This window comes from Neodiprion virginianus, chromosome 4, assembly GCF_021901495.1.
Source record: "Neodiprion virginianus isolate iyNeoVirg1 chromosome 4, iyNeoVirg1.1, whole genome shotgun sequence".
In the NCBI taxonomy this organism is placed as follows: Eukaryota; Metazoa; Arthropoda; class Insecta; order Hymenoptera; family Diprionidae; genus Neodiprion; species Neodiprion virginianus.
In genome coordinates, this window is record NC_060880.1 from 41,325,675 (window position 1) to 41,339,514 (window position 13,840).

At 39.1% G+C, this 13,840-nt stretch overlaps 1 protein-coding gene across 8 annotated transcripts in view; it reads left to right on the top strand.

Annotated features, from left to right (window-relative positions):
- Positions 1-13,840, top strand: part of LOC124302324 (insulin-like growth factor 2 mRNA-binding protein 1) — an 81,536-nt gene that overhangs the window by 38,733 nt on the left and 28,963 nt on the right. The gene's annotated exons all lie outside the window — the stretch shown is intronic.

A 13,840-nucleotide genomic window follows, 5' to 3' on the forward strand; every position in this document is an offset into this window, starting at 1 on the left:
AAAGTAAATAGGAGTCTATGTATATTGAAAAATGTATATTCATGTCTGTGTGTGCGAAACTCCCAAAAAAAGTTGTCGAATTTCGTTTCGAAGTTATAAAGTTGGGTTTGTACATTATTACATATTCATGAAAATTGACGGAGTGCAAGCTTCGAGGTCCCCGGACAGTTTATAAAGGAGTTTTCCAAGAATCATTTTTTCTCATGTTCAAAACTTGACCAAAGTTTGCAAAACGCATTGGCCCTATACCGTCGCACCCGCAGAATTTTCCCCTTGATCGTGATGGTGCCACCTTAAAATTCCAACCACTTGTAACAAAGCCCTAACGGATCACGATTATTTTTCATAAAGATTGCAATATTCGGAGCTGACGAATTAAAAAGTAAATCATAATGATTGCAGTGGTAGTTACCATATTAACAGCGATCTCTATATAGACGGCAATTATAATCAGGGATTTTGAGATTCAACACAAAGTAAAATTTCAAGTGCGAGGCAAATCCGTTTATTTTTGCGATACATGCATGTACACACGCATAAGTGAGTTTTCTTGACTGGATTCTCGCTTATGAGCGTTGAGTTAATGGTGATATTAAACTTCAGCTACTCAAGCTGTCATTTGCTTCGACCTAAAATAACATTCGATATCCACCGGGTTTCGAAAAGCGGCATGCATCCGAAAGAAAATTACAAGTGTGTCCGACAGCGGCCATCTTGATTCTGCGCCACGTTCTAATCCGCCCAACGAATATCGCAAAATGGAATTCTGATTTCGGTGTTGCGAATTTTAAATTGTCGGATGTCATTTCAAGCCAAAAATTTTGATCGAACGCATGATTTTTCCGATTAAGAATTAGATAAATACCTGTTGATTGCGGAGAATTTATCCTGCGCGGAAATTACTTGTACACGCAGTCCACTGTATATGATTGCAAAGTAAAAGAAAAAAAAAAACGGGTTGGCTCTTAATGCGAGATTAGAAATTGAAGCCGAAGCTTAGAAATAACCCCACCCTGTTGCTTCAAGTGTATGACGTGTCTCTGTGTACAAAGCGTTGAATTTTACGAAAATTTCCAAACAGGTATATCGATTATTCTCGATACATTTATGATCCTCTTTTTTCGTTGGATCTTTGCGAATAGAATTGACGCCTGCATTGAAAGAATAGTTTGCAATAATTGTTAATATTGCTTGATACTGTTGGATTTCTTAATTGGCTCTGACGATCTCCGTATAGCTAATTTCGCACTTTTGTCATTTTCAATCACGCATGATTTTTGCCGGCCTTCCCCGTCGTATAAGTCTCCACACTCGCAGCTCATTTTTACTACTACCTGTAATCGAATTACCACTTGATGTATGAATATTCTTACAATTAGTCTTAGGCCTTATTCTCGTATGGATCCAAAGAGTTTTTTGATATTTTTGTTCAGCTTTGCAAGTAGAATTGCGCCAACTGGAGAATTTTCACTCCATTGCTGCGTTGGTTTGATATTGATGAAAAAATGTAAAAATCTTACTCGGTCGGTAAGGACTCACTGTAGCATCCTCTTGACGACAAAAAACAAACCTCTGTCCAATATGCAGCGCACCACTTTCTCGCGAGAGTCGAGCCTCCCCCCGCCACTGGTACCTACCTACTTCTTACGTAACATCGCCGCATGGTGTGTTATTCAACGAAAGTTCGACACCGCGTATCAACCATCGGCGTTCTTGACGAAAATTAGGAGGATCGAGAAACAGACGACAGAGAGTGAAGTGAATAGACAATTACCAGTTCCTGCAACTATGCTTATGATACCCAGATAAAGTTTTGTGCAAAGCCAATTACCGTTACAAGGTACAAACGCATCCGCATATTCGAAGATACGTAGGTTTATAGGTACGAATATTACGTATAATTTTACACAGTAAGCAGTGACACAGAAAAAGATACGGCCAATTTCAAGGAACACAGCATATCACGATTCTGTGTTGGCGACTCGCAAATCTTGTCTGGCGCAAGAGTCATCAATACCTTACGTAACATCACCGACAAACGACCGACCGACCGGCCGAAGGACCGCGTAAATTTTTTTTTTTTTCCTTTTAGCTCTCATTCCTTTGATGACTTTTCTTTTCTTTCCGTACGGCTTATGTATGCGGTATACATATGGGGCTCATTGTCAGCGTTACCTGCTAGTTTTGGAGTAAAGTTGGCCACTTGTACGTTCCGTCCAACAGCGCACGCTACAGAAGTTCACAAGTGGCTAACTAATTTCTATATGGGTACTGCAGCTATCGTAATCCATTTTTATACACGATTTGAGAGGGAAAAAAAGTAACAACAAGAACGGAAATTAAAAATTATTCTTTCGTAATGGAGTAGGTTTGGAAATTTTTTGAAGTAGAAGAATGACTTTTGAATAGAAAATGATTCTCATTTCCTATTTTCATTCCTATTTTTCAGTGTCGTCATTTTTTTTGTATTGTCCACAACCGCGCTCAATGCTGGAATTGTTTTTTTTTCTTCTTTTTTTTTTTGTATCTTGTAATTATACAATAGCAACCCGTTTATTTTGCTGACCAAGATCAATCCTGCTTCACTGACCGTTCCCGCGTTACAAAACATCTGTCGCAGTCACCGAAGAGTACGGGTATATACATGTCGATCCTTGCTCCTTCTCCTTAACCATGTACAAGAATCGTGCGAAACAGCGAACCCACCTTCAATTTCTGTGATGCTGATGCTGATGCTGATGCTGATGCTGATGCTGTATTCCTATAATATAACTTGATATCACCATCCCTGCTAAAAGTATAGTTACAATTGCGATGCGAATCATATGCATGTACAGGATAGAAATCTGTATATGGTCGGATTTCATTTTTGTGCTCGTGCGTATGCCAACGTGCATGGTCTCTATATCTTATACTAGACCGTGAGGAAGTTCACAGTTGTCAGATAGCCCAGTGTAGGTATTTTAGATACCTTAGAAGTAGGCAGGCACGGACACGTTCTTTGAGCGAAATGTCGAACACTGTATGTAGAATTGTGCAGCAGAAAGAACGGTTGTGTATAATGCCATTTTGCAATAGCAATATCATGTAGGTACGTACATAAGTAAAGATTATCCCAGGTACAGTATTTTCCCACATGACATGCACTCAATAATTTCCCATATTCCTAACGTTTTCTTTCCCCTTCATATGGTTGATATCTCTCTCTCTCTCTCTCTCTCTCTCTCTCTCTCTCTCTCTCTCTCTCTCTCTCTCTCTCCCCGACTCTCTCCCGCGCTCACTCGCTCACTCGTGTCACACGTGGCACAACGCTTCTCGTTATCGCGTCCCTAGGCCTGGCGTCACAGGGGCCGCCGTAATGGCGTCGGGTTGTTCCACCACTGGGTCGGCCACAACGCCGAATTCCGCGAGCCCCGCGACGAACCGATGTCGGGAGGAGTGCTGGATGCCAGATCGACCTGGCACTTGCGGCCGAGTCGGATACCAGGCAAAGCGTTTTCCGCACCAATATGGCGAACGAACGAATACGCTCACCTCGTGCTGTAGGCACGATTCCTCCTCTGACTGGATTTTCACCGTATATATTTTCGCCTTTCTTTCCCATAACCTTGTCTTATAACTCGCTATTCAAATATCGCAGCGGATATATCGCCCGGGTGTGATGTAGACGAAGAGATCGTTTACAAGGGATTCATTGTTATTCCGTGAAAACGTATTTTTCGTCACTAAATAATGTGTGGGCGTATGTAATACACCGTATCACATACTGGTTAGTCATTGCCCATCTGAAAAATGTCAGAAAATCGAAATTGTGTAACCGTCAGCGCATGATCTAATTATAAACGTGACAAAACAACATCAAATTTGATAGCCCTATGACTTGTTTTCGAGTTTGCAGTTTCTATCGTAAATTAAAGTCTTGCGAATATTAGTGTACGTACGCAACTGAAGAATTTTTATTCGACTTCTACTCGAATACAAATTCTAAGATTTGAATTCGGGCAGAACAATCAGGTTATTGGACAAATTAAGCAGAATTTTCCTTAAAACGCACTCAAGTCTTGTTGAACATATTTCGTTCTAGGCCTTTTGGTATGACGGTTTTATAAGTTATGTATATGCCGAGAAACCTTTTGAGCTGTGATTACTATACAGTCCATGACTATTTTTATTTTCTACAATGGTCGAAAGATTTTGTTCTTGCTACAAAATGAAAATTAGTTTTGTAACTGTAACCGGCAAATTAGTATGTGTAGCTATTCCCGTAGATTTTGGTCCCGCTATCAATATTTTTTTTTTTTTTTTGCAACTATTAATCTAATTTGATGCTGTTGCATGAATAAATTGATGTGAAGACCTCATTTTATATACTGAAAGAATTTAGTGAACCGAACGAATAAACTTAATGTTGTAATGACCAGAGAACATAGTATTGTTAACTACAATTATACCAAATATTTACTTCTACCACATTACTTTGCAATTTAGTAAATATTGAAATGGTTGTTGTAACGATACCCATTCCACTAGAATTTTCCAGTACCTAAGTGTAAAAAATGAAATTATACGTTTATTAAAATATCAAAATAATATACGACATTTGTCCATTGTAATTTGCTGACCTAATATTATTTATATAGTAACAATAAGTTGTGTATAGTCTTATTGTTAGATTCATACTTGTCGAAACGTTCTGAAACTTTGCAAGTTGTATGAAATGATCGCAAGTTCTACACCGAAACCGTCATTCCTATGTGTGCATTACGATTAAACAGTAAATGAGTATAATGACAAATGTAAATTGGAGATAAAAGTGTAAACTTTGATGTCCGTTAATATTTTAGAAGGCAAACGCTACCGGGATCCCCATTTCTGTGGTTCTTATTTTCTCCACGGACGCAAGTTGACGCTGAGCAACAAAGAACGAAACAAGTTTTTCCGAGATACCGACCATACTTAGTCAATTCGTGGAATTTCCTATACAAATGTCTGGTCACATATGTGTATAAAGCGGCGCAAATAGAACTCCGATTGTATAAAAATAAAGCGCCGAAGTCGACATCGTTATTAATAGTGTTAAGAAAATACACCGTATTTGTAGTATCACCGTTTTCTGTCACATAACCGGGAAAGTTGATAAGTCACAAGCTTCGGTGTAAAAATGAATTGTCACTGTGAAACTAGCAGTAGACTTGTCGTTAGCGTACGAAGGGTTGAATTGGTTTGTGGACCGCGAAAAAGATTATTAAATTCTTCAAACCGCTGCGCCGAATAGAATAATGTTTAAAATCATGCGTGACGGTTACACTTTGTTTTTACTTCGCGTCGTGAACAATATAAAACTTTCGTTTCAAGCACAGAAATGTCAGCACGTAACGTATGATTCACGTTAGTTTTTTTCAAATCTGAATACGGATTATACTGTTGAAGGTTATTAAACATGAGCGCAAACGAAGTAAAACCAGTCAGATTAACAACTCAACTTTAGCCGCAACTGCAGGAAAATACGTAGACCTGTGTCCTGTCGATCTACTATTAAAAGAAACTTTGCTGTCGTGACATGGCCGCCATTACAAAACTTAAATAGCTCAGAACGATACTATGCAAGCAAGTCGGAATTCGGTTCGATTGAATGAAAATTTCCAGCATCTCGAAGTTGATGAGTACATCGTGATTACACCTGTACGTGAATTTGGCTCTTGGGCGGCGTCTACAAAGATTCATAATGTTGTTGCGGTGCACAAACATGCGCAGATCTACACCTAAATACACTGATAAAAGAATTTATTTACTGTTAACAAACGTATATTTGAACATGGTGAAATAAAATTTTCGTTATTATTATAAATTTTAGTTCAGCCAAATATGATTTGTTATCTGTTAACAAATTTCTATATCGATCGTTATTTGGCTCAGCTAAAATTTTATAATAATAACGAAACGTTTATTTTGCACATATCCAAATATACGTTCGTTAACAGTGAATAAACTTTTTTCTCGGTGTATATCCGTATACCTGTACTCTTACCTATACCTAGACGAGTATATGCCGATATATATATATATATATATATATATATATCGGCCACACGCACGCACGTGTACGCATAGGTACCGACGTATGTACAGTGGCTCGAAGAAGTCTCGCAGGGCTTGAGGGATTCCACTCCTATGCGTGTCCCAAGCGAAGCGAACGGTATATTATACTTACGTACCTGTGAATTATCCAACAGACTAGACCTAGCCTTAGACACAGAAGGCCCCGAACCCTACAAGAAGTTTTTCGGGTCACTGTACGTACGGAGAGACGAGCACAACGGTACAAGGTCCCGACCAACTCGTGTGAAGTCACTCTATACGCGCCGCATGTTAGGTATATTCTGCCTGTATGTACAGATATCCCCATATAGCAGCTAGAAACTTGCACGGATGCGGCACGCTACTGACGATGAAAAGACGCGCGGCTATTTCCCAAATCTACTAACTTTTGAAAAAACATACGACAGTTCCCTGACAGAACAGAGTCAAACGCTGCCCGCTCTCTGCTTCGAAAAATTTTCGGCTACTTTCGAAAATTTTCCTCCCCCCCGCCGCACGTTGCAAGTTTCGATAGCTTTGTCTAGATTGTAGATTATACCGTTCGTAGACTTGCACCGATTGCGAGGTCACCTCTACGCCTGCGCCGGAGCCGCGGCGTTAAAACCGTATTGAAGTGAGCTCGAGGAGCTCGTGGGTAGCAGGTACGATCCAATGCAGTTCAATCTGCAATGCAATCCCCATACGGTAAAATCTCTGCAAAGCTTTGAAATCCAGGCACGAAGACAACTATCATTCACATCGTCGATCGCTTGGTTCGGCATCGGTGTCGGCTGGATCGAAAATATTGAAAAAATTCTGGAACATCGCATCGCGTGCAATGTAATGCGCACATCGCGTAAACGAACTAGGTTCGCCTCCTCTGTGTCATGTACGCATAACCGCTCGCCCTAGGTACACCGTATGGTATTAGCTTCAGGGAACTTGAAATTCCATTTACTCGACGCCCGCCGCGGGTTCCACCTAGCATTACAATCTATGCGGCCATCTTGCAGGAAAAAGCGACACGCGCGTCATCACCTTGGCGTAGAAACGCGTCAATCCGCAGGGAAAGAGCTCAGGAGTCCGTCTAACAGGTCGGCCGATAATTGGCGAACCGTTAGAGACGCGGAAATTGATCGACTCGGATACGGAAGCTGGCAAGAGCCGTAGCATCGACTAGTCGACTCGTCGTTATTGGGTGTGTTTTGTTTCGAAATTAGGCAGGTTGGCTCACGGGAAAATGCGTGCAAGCCTACTTGCTGACGTTCGAGGGCGACCCGCCGCGGCATACGTCGAGTCGTACGTCAGACGGTGGCGCCGCATGTCCGTAGCTCTATCTTTTGGTCGGTTGACGCGGCAGATCCTCCCGCAACTGTCGGTAATGCTGTCGCCCTTTCCATAAACCAGAAATCGAAAGGTTTTGTCGGGAACGAGCTTTTGCCCGACTCCTTCCTCCGATCCACATAATCTCGCCGCGCACTTTCCTCACAATCGGCATTTATGCGTAGTCATCGATAATGTCAACCGTGATTTCAATTCCCATTGTTTCAATATCCCATCCCCTGTAGTGGGTTTCGCATACTCGTTACACCGAGTGAAAAATTTCACTTGTTTCGAGTTACCGGATTGAAATTCTAGTCGAATACCTACCGTATCGTTACAATATAACGGTTGAAATGTTACTATCGTTACAAGAAAATGTGGTAGAAACGACTATTTGGTGTGGTTATAGTTATAGATACTATATTCTCTGGTTATTGTAATGGTGAATCTCTCGGTTCAATTAATTACCTATAATATACCTATATAATATCATACCTATATAACAAGGCCTCAACGTCTATTGTTGAATCAGCTCCAAATTGTTGCAAAAGTTACAAAAAAAATTTATAATACGAGTCTATAATAAAAAAATATCGTCGCACACAAGGCACGCATCCTAGATCATCTGCAGGTTACGGCTATAACAAAACTCATGCATATTTTTTTATGCGCAATACTGCCGCATTTTACGGTTATTGTAACCAATTATTATAGTCAAGGACTGTTCAGTAACTACACTAGAAGTAACTTCCAGAGTGTACCTCTTCTCCGTCAGTATTCGATTCTCGCTGCCTCTCTCTATCTATCTCTATCTATTCATCTCTCTTTCTCTCCCGCGCCGGAATTGTGTCCCATATCAAGAAATCTGGACCAATGCAACTTCTTTTACTGTCCGTTTTTTCTATAATCCATCTACCGATCTCCTCCCCGAATACGAATTCTCTTCAACTGACTTTTCGACTTTAATGTCCCGAAAATTTTACACTCACAATGTAACCTCTAAGTTCTGAAAGATTTTCAAAAAATGACGCATCTTTAGAAAGTTAAACGAAATAAACAAAGACGGTAATTTTTTCACCAGTTAACCGCGTTCGCGCATCATCAACATAAACCGATTCCTTGCTACATTACATGCAGAGAACACCTTATGTCATTCGTTACACAATCAACATTCACAATATTACACTTTACTATTTCTTTACGCTACAGCTATCTTAGCTGCCGCGCGGATCTTTCACATTTTGTCAACTTCGCCTATTGCAGCGTTAATTCTTTCAACCGTTCTGACGAGGATCGTAATTTATGATTCTCTAGTCGGTATCTACCGGCCTCGTAAAGTGTCACTTATCGCGACTGCTACCAAAGCCTCGTACGCGGCACCGATGCAAAAATGTCGCAATCAGCGCAATTTAACGTGCAATGCCGGAAAAAACTATTTACATAATTTTTTGTACCATGCGAAAATGATGCATGGATCTAGCCAATGATCATAGGTTTAATCAGTATCATGGATTGCAGATGCGAATGTACACCAAGTATACCTATTCGTTTCTAACCTATACGGTAGAAACTCTGACTAGGTAGAAGAAACTTCGAGAATCAATCGTAACATGTTTTTATTCATTTTATGACCAAATTGTTCAAATCGCTATTGTATTAATACTAATACCTAACAGTATATTGCCAATTCAGCTTTGATAGTTTTACTTTCTCTTGCTCTTTCGCAACCACACGGAATGCACAAGAAAATTTGTATTTTCACATCAAACATTAAATTCAATGACAAATTCTAAGACATACGTGTTTTGCGACTGGGGTGAAAAATTGACGAAGTTCAAAAGCTTGTCATGGCCTCCCTATCAATATACGTCCATTATTTCGAACATGTGTCAAATTTCACGGACGACGACGAAGACCCAACGGAAAATCATCCCTCCGTGATGATTTTATAGGACAGCAAATTTCGTTTTATTTTTTCCCGACAAACAAATTCTCGTGCATATATCTATATATTAGGGTGATCTTGATTTGGGGATCGGAAAAATCCTCATTCTGACGCTTCCAGACCCGTTGCAAAACATTTAAAAAAATCTGTATGGTTGTAAGCCGCTGCATCAATTGGAACACGTGCTTCAACGAGCTTCAATTTTCGCATTCATGCGAAAAAATCACCCGCGGCGTTGATTTTCGCGTGTGTCAAAAAACTTCTGTTGGAATATTATATTTTTCACAAAACTTCAATTGTTGATTTAAAAATATAAATGATTTACAATCAAATATTTTTTTTATGTTCAGCATCTTTTATGATTTGAAACAGGTCTGGAGGGCATCGCATTGAAAAATTTTCAGACCCCCAAATAAGGATCACCCTAATATACTCGTACGTATATGTAATGCACACCCATTTTCGTCCCATGCGTAATTTTTTCACAATTTCTTATTTGGTAATTGTTGTAGGTATCGAAAAACCGACAAATGTATACTAATCATCCTTTTTGTTGATCTAATGTCGACTCTGCAATATTTATTGGTCTGCGTAGCGACCACAGACTGCATTGGAATTGAAGAGAGATACTGTCAAGAATTGCCACCTGCTTGTAAATATTTTACGAAACAAAATGATGTAAAAAATTGAATAAATACCGGGCACTTTTCGGGGTGTATGCCAATTTAATTGGCGAAGTGCGAGTCGCGTAAAAATGGCGGATGGCCACCGCCAGCCACCATTTGCTAACCGGCCTGTTATAGACATTCATTAGCATTTCGCAGTGTGATATGATTGGAATTTCAATTTTTTGCAACTCTTTCTTCTTCGCGGCCATTGAAATAAATTTATATAAACTTTTTGCAGCTATCAAAATATACAAATTTAAATACTTTTAAATATTGTGGACTGCCTGTTCTCTGCAACTGAGTTATTTCGCAATAGCTACGAATGCACTATTCTTACAAATAAATACCTACTAGTGCTGTAATGAATGTAAATTTTTAAGTATTCGTGAATGCAAATGCGAATGCGAATATTTTTCATCGATATTCGCGAATATACATTTTTAAACCTAGCGCCATTTCTCTATGGCTAAAAGTTGACGATTGATTGACTGACAGGTACAATTCGTATTCTGGAAATTGTTGAGCTGATCCGAACTAAGCCGATTGTTTGTTTGATTATTTATCGACAAATTGATAAAAGAAACAAATTAATTTTGAGGTTGGAGTTTGACACAAACGTGAAGACAAACTTTGATAATAAGAGTTCATTGCCAAATTAATGTTTCTTGTCTTATTTAATACTAGGGGCTCCGCCCCTGCGCGCTTCGCGCCTCACAGATTGTTTTATTTATGTAATCATCATTTATCTTTATTTAAATTTGTGTTAGTAATCTGTATTCTTCTACGATATGAAAATCCTTAGATATCCGTTCTTTTTATGCGCATACCAGAGTGAACTCAAGTATATCCTTGATGTTTTCAACCCCTTATTGTCTAAATTTCTAAAAACGCAGAAAGTACTTCTTAGGTATTTATATTATGAAGTGTTTGAATCAAAAACCAAGTCGATCTCTCATCTGTGTGCGGAGATATCGTCGAATCCGTAAAAATCACGTTTAACCACTTTTCACCCCCTTAGGGTTCGAATTTCTAAAAATCGCTTCTTAGTGGATGCTTACGTTCCGAAGGAAATATGCATTCTAAATTTCAAGTTTCTAGGTCAAGAGGTTTGGGCTGTGCGTTGATCGTACTTGTTCCTTTATATATAGAGATTATTTTCACAAATTTTACACGCAAATTATGAAGTAATTGTGACAGTCACATTTGCAAAATATTCGTACGCTTTTCGCAAATGCGAATGCCAATATTCGTTACATCGCTAATACCTACACGTCGGTGATAATTTTTTAAGATCATTTATATATTTTATCGAAGCACCTACGCATTTCTCAGTAAGAACAAATTTGAAGAATCTTATCAAATGATATATTATTGATACAGAATCGATAAACGGTTTTAATTTCAGTTCTATGTATAATGCACATTATTACATGTAGGTATTATTATGGAAAGTAATATCTATTGTATAAGAATTTTGACGAGGAATTAATAAATCTTTCAAATTTATTGGTTCTCCGAATACTTCTTGTAATTATACGCTTCACGTTTAAACACCGCGCCGCGAAGTTGTATTTCGTTCCTCAAATTTACAACATACGAGCGATTTAGAGATGTACATGGTATAGGTATGCCTACTGTAAACAATGCACACGTCTGTACTACGGAAGCGAAAACTTTTCAGATTAGAGGGAAAATGTTGACGAAATGTTTTAGTTTATAATACAGTTTCTTTTTCTTCTCTCATTCACAATTGGTATCTAGAATGGACATAATTGTTTTCGAGAGTGGCGTTCTAAGCATGCACCGTCCGCGATTATTCGTCTTATACATGTAATTTCTAAGCCACGCCTACAAATAGGCTCGTTATTGAAATTATCACCTGTATAAGCCCTCGACTTGCTCCAGTTTCCTCGCTCTACTCTTGTATCAGTAATCATTGAAAATAGTGAATACGCACGCAGGTCCACGCGTGTCTATGTAATATCGATCCAATTATACCCGTATCACGGGCATGTACCTACCTAAGGTATGCCCATCCCGTGAGGACCTGATGCATACAAACAGGGTCAAAGTTTGCAACTGCTTTTCTAGTTCTTGATTCTTGCGTAAATTGCCAAATGCTAAGACTGTACACCTACTAAATGCCGTGATAACTGCAATTATTAATAAATTAACTCGCGGTTGACACGCTCGGCAGCGCTGAGAAATAACACTCGTCCTACCGCGCGTGAATTCACCTTATCGCTAATGCTAGGACGATTGTTAGTTGCACGTACGGCGTGTATAAATGTCAAATCATGCCAAATTAAGGCATACGCTCGGAATAAAACGCAAATACGCTGTCGATATATTATAAGTTTGCGAGTAGTTACCTACAAAAATCGATCATCTGCAGTCTGCTGTGGCAAGTCGTCAATTAAAAGTTGGTCAAAAGTACCGTAATGATATTTAAAAATCATTCCAACCTTGTTTCCTTTAAATTGCTCTTGCCACCATGTCTCGTTATAAATTCATCCATTCCTTATTGTTGCTATTCTTTTCTTTTATTTAACGTAAATCGATTCGAAAATTTCTGCGATGAAGCAGTTTACGCGATCAACTGCTCGGGGAAATGAAAGTATATACTGCAAGTACGTACAAGTAGTTAGTGTGTTTATCAGAGAAAAAAAAGTTACTGGTGGACTTACTATATCCCCGGCGTAGTTTTTTGTTTTTTTTTGTCGAACTAACAACAGTCTTCTGTTCAAGTGACTGCAGAAACGCCCTGCATGAGTTACAGTCAAATTTACCACACGGAGAAAAGTTGTACTCGCATACCTATATGGCATAAGAGCTCGTATAATGTTGGTTCTTTTGCACGTTCGAAAGTATTTTCTGCCGTTTGCAGCCATTTTCTCATGCTGCATCATGTTGGGCTCTGATAATTTCTCCAATATCGGGTATTTCTGTTCTTTCCCACATCGGATTCATTGCATAGAATACATCATATAAAAACAACATATCGAGGGCTAACAATGAGGACTAGAGGGAGTAATCAGCAATTCCTTTGACGAAAGACGCGTCTGCTGGCATGTAGTTATATATAATAAGAGCGTATGGGCAATTTTAACGTTGAAACTCCATACCTATTATAATTAGGCAAATATTCAAAGGCGTTCCGCCACAATTAAGCGGGCGTAAGCCAACGTGATCGCAACGGCGTAGGACGAATTATTTTAAAGCCTATGCTACGCCCTTCTGGCATTACACGTTTTCTATTTTTTTTTTTTTTTTTTCGTTTTCATCAGCCTCACTCTGACCAGAAGAGCGTGACATCTCATTTTAATTTTCATCGCGTGCGTCCTTCTGGCGGCTGTTTCATTTTTACAATTCCATTTCGGCCAGCAGGGCGTAGCCAAATTTTTTCTGTTATCGCTGTTCTCTACGTACGATGGTAAAGATTCACACATGCTGGATGCACGGAAGGAACGGATTATTTGAGTCAAGTGATATTCGTTTGATTCAACTAAACGCGGCGAACACAATATTATTAATTCAACAAAATACTTTTGTTGGTCTGGCAAAATTTAGTTTAACCAACTGAAGATTTTTTTTAAACCGATAGAACTTTGATTGACACAAAATAAATATTTACTCCGCCGCCCATGACGACACATTTGATTGATTCAATGACAGTTTTCTCCCAGTGTGTGTATCGAACGTATAGCTCCGTCAAAGAGCCGTAAAGAGAGAAATATGATGTACCGAAGGTTCGAAAGTACAACTGAATTTGATCGAGTTGAAGTAGAGTTGGAACAATATTCTCTTACGATTAAAACAGACGAAA